This window comes from Triticum urartu, chromosome 6A (assembly GCF_056163025.1).
Source record: "Triticum urartu cultivar PI428250 chromosome 6A, HENAU_Tu73, whole genome shotgun sequence".
NCBI lineage: Eukaryota > Viridiplantae > Streptophyta > Magnoliopsida > Poales > Poaceae > Triticum > Triticum urartu.
The window spans coordinates 584,154,562-584,158,674 of record NC_141878.1 but is presented as its reverse complement, the minus strand read 5'-3'; the positions used below and the strand labels follow the sequence as shown (position 1 = coordinate 584,158,674).

The window sequence follows — 4,113 nt, the reverse complement described above, 5'->3', positions numbered from 1 at the left end:
GGCCTCGGTGGCTCTTCGCAGCATAGCCGCCAGAGCGTCGACTACGAAGTTGAATAGGATCGGGGACATTGGGTCGCCCTTGCGGAGTCCGCGCCTGTTCCGGAAGAAGTGCTCTACTTCTACGTTGACCGAAATCGTTGTCTGCCCCCCCCCCCCCCCCCCCCGAGACCAGTTGCATCACTCGGTGAACCCAAACAGCCGAGAAACCTCGACTAATGAGAACTTGACGCAGGAAATCCCAATTAACCCGATCGTAAGCCTTTTCAAAGTCCAGTTTTAGTAAGATGGTTGATTCTTTCGTATGTTTGAGCTCGTGAATAATTTCCTGTAGAGCCAGAGGGCCCTCGAGGATGTGGCGGCCGCGGATGAAAGCAGATTGCGAACGACTAATCGTGCGTTGAGCGATCGGGACGAGGTGCGTAGTGCACGCTTTGGTACAGATCTTGAATGGCACGTTGATTGGCTCGATGGGTCTATACTGACGAATGTTGTCCGCCCCGCCACTTTGGGAATAAGCGATAAAACGCCGTAGTTGAGCCTAGCGATGTCCACTGTACCCCGCATAAAGCCGTTGCACACCTCATAAATGGCTCCGCGGAGCAGTGGCCAAAAATGTTTGAACATTGCAACCGGCCACCCGTCCAGGCCCGGTGCCGTGTCCGACTTCATGCTCATGAGCGCGTCGTCGATCTCCTTGGGGACAAACGCGAGTCCCAACTCCGCGTTCTCACTGTCAACGACTAACTGAGAGGGCGTCCAGACGTCCGTGCACAGACCAGCCCTCTCGTCCTCCCTTGTCCCCATCAATTGGATATAAAACTTGTAAACGTGGTTCATTATATCCGCTTGGCGCAACAACAACTCTGTTCTGATTGCAGCCGCAGGATCGCACATTTCCGACGTCTTCCATTGGCATAGGCATGGAAGTACTTGGTGTTGGCGTCCCAACACCAAGTAGCTTGAACTGTGGTCTTGTCACTCCAATACTCTGAACTATTCTACTGTAGCTTGAACAGATGTGCTGTAAACTGCTTCACTTGGTTTCAGTCTCAGAGATGTAAGGGGGGCGTGGCAGATTTGGGATGTACAGTAGGTAAATTATTCAGCAGAAAGTACCCAACGTTGAACTTCTGGCCAACCGTATCAACTCGGCACTTGGCAGATGGCTGCATGAGCTCTTGCTTTTAGGATTCAGGAATACAGGGAAGAGGAGAGAAAAAAAGTGGCACTTCCGAAAAATAAAAATGCAAGATGATTGATTTTAAACACAACCTACAAAAGTAAGTGAGGGTGAATGAACCTTGCGAGCATATAAGGATGGGTCATCATGTCGTCTTGTGACAGTCGAATCAAAAGCTACCAAATCAAACAAGTAAAAGGAAAGTCAATTTGTGACTCATAACGGTGACTGTTTTTTTTTGAGGGAACTACGGCGGGCAAGGCCAGCCTGAACTTATTTTATTGATTTTGTTTTACATAGTATTTACAGAGAAGGCGAGAGGGGGAGAGGAAGAAATAAAAATGCTAGGGACTAAGCTTAATCCAGTCGGGACAACATAATCCCCCAATCAATCAGAGTTTGTTTCCGGGCCTCATTAGCACATCTGCTTGACCAAAAGAAGATTTCTTGAGCTGCACCACAGAGAACAGTTCCCAATGATTCCACCTCGTTTTTGAAAATTTTGGCGTTCCTTCTTTTCCAGATACTCCAGAGGATAGCCATGATTACAGTGTTGCGGGTCTTGTATGTAAGCTGTGGATTTCACAGGTCGTGTATAGTCGCGCAATCAGCAGGAGCAATGTTTAGGGAGTCGATGACCGTGCAGACCTCAGAGGCCGTTGGGCAGTGTAATAGCATGTGAGAAGTTGATTCAGTTTCGCAAAATGGGCAGGAGTCAGAGTCTGACAGACTTCTTCGGAATCGATGCTCGTTGGTGAACAAGCGCCCTCAGTGCGCCAGCCAGAGAAACAACCTGCATCGGTTAGTCGCGTAATTCTTCCCCCAGATGAAGTCTGCGAACAGATCCTTTGGCCGAGAGGCAAAAGTCGCTTCATGAGCATAAGCAACAATGAGGGGTTTGTCATTAATCCTGCATATACGTGAATCTGGCACCTGTGACATTAAGATAACAATGGCTAATAGGGATCACAAGGATTGAAGTTCGGAGTTAGCAGCGTTGGACAAACGTGGCTGTAGCGAAAGTCGTAGGTCCTCTTCGGCTAGCACGAACGCAACTGAGACATTCGGTTTGGTGGCATGTGAGAAGAGACTTGGAAAGTGAGATGCTAGAGGTACAAAGCCGATCCAGAGATCCAGCCAGAAGGCAGTAGAGGCGTCTTTGCCAATTTTGACACGAGTGATTGAGCAAAAAAAGGAAAGGCCAAAAGTTAGATATTTCTAGACGTTCGTGTGTAACCTATGGGAGTCCCCAATATAGTGCCCACCGGCCCAGCCGTAGGGGTTAGCAAGCCACGTCTCTCAGGAAGCGTTGCCTGGGCAGTGGATTTTACTTAGTGATTTGAGGAGGAGGCAAATATTGTGGGTGCGTAGGCAACGAAAACCAAGACCGCCTTTGCTAATCGGGGCACAAACCTCGTCCCAAGCAACCTTACACTGTCCGCCGTTAACAGTGTCGTCACCTGCCCAAAAGAAAGCACGACAACGTTTGTCCATCTCTAGAATGGTGCCAGCATGAAGAAGCATTGCACTCATGGCGTAGGTGGGGAGGGCATGAATAATAGACTTGACAAGAACCGCCCTACTGGCTGCAGAGAGAAGGTGGCCTCGCCAACCGGCCAACCGCTTGTCAACCTTGGCAATCATAGGGTGGAAATCTAGCAGCCGTAGTTTATGCGTAGATAAAGGGAGGCCGAGGTAATTTTGAGGGAAAGAAACAACTGTGCAACCTAGAGAGGATGCCATAACCGTAGCAGTGTGAGGGTTTACATGGATCAGGGCAAACGTGCTTTTCTCAAAGTTGATCGTAAGCCCAGTAGCCATTGAGAAGTTATGCAAAATACGTTTAAGGTGGGCTAGATGGTCGGAGTCAGCCTTGATGATAATGAGAGTGTCGTCGGCATACTGTAGCACAGGACAGGGGGAGTTTGAGATAATTGGATGTTGCGGAAGACCTTGGTTAGAGGCGTGTAAAATCATGTGTTGCAGGATGTTGGCAACAATTATAAATAGGTATGGAGAGATAGGATCACCTTGCCTAAGGCCATCTTTTTGCATTGGATCCATTTCCCGGGCACACCGTCGGGCAGGATGGCCGATTGACTGGAGTTATTTAACATCATAATCCAACGAATCCAAGAATCCGGGAAACCTTTCGCCTTGAGGAACTTGCACAGACAGTCCCAGGAAACTAAGTCGAAAGCTTTCTTAAAGTCTAATTTTGGAACTAGAGCCGGACATTCCGTTTGTGGCAAGCTTGAACAATATCCGCAGCAAGGATGAAATTTTCCGCAATGTTACATGCTTTAATGAACCCCTATTGGTCAGAGTGGACGAGGTCCGGAATAACGGGTTGAACTCTATTTGTTAGGCATTTAGAGCAGAGTTTGACAGATCAGTTCTGTAGAGAAATCGGCCTAAGGTGATCTGGCTCAGATGTTCCTAATTTTTTAGGTATGAGAACGATAAAGGACTTGTTAATGCGTGTAAGGTCTGCAGTGCATGAGTGAAAAGTAGATAAAAGGTGCATCAGATCGTTTTTAACGAGGTCCCAGTTTGCTTTGTAAAAAGCCGGCCCAAAGCCATCTTGGCCTGGACTTGCGTTGTCGTTCATGGAGAGCAAGGACTTCTTAATCTCATCTAGGGTGAAAGGCACGCACAAAGCGTTGGACTGAGACAAACTGAGACGAGACGTCGAAACCAACTCATCAAGGTTTGGGGGCATGTCACAGGTGATAGGAGAGCCAATGATTTTTTTGAAGTAATCGCGCAGAGCATGATGTTTGCTTGAGTGTGAGGAAACATCGACGCCATTGACGGAGATGGCTTTGATCTGGTTTTTACGCATACGAATGGTGGCGCAAAGGTCGAAATAATCTGACAGGTCGTTTGGCACCCCTCAGTTCATTTCATTTGGTAGAATTGAAATGAAATGA

The 4,113-nt window shown here is 48.0% G+C and overlaps 1 pseudogene; it reads right to left on the bottom strand.

Moving 5' to 3' along the window:
* Nucleotides 1-1,829: 1,829 nt before the first annotated feature.
* Nucleotides 1,830-3,300, bottom strand: LOC147966658 (uncharacterized; annotated as a pseudogene).
* Nucleotides 3,301-4,113: the final 813 nt, after the last annotated feature.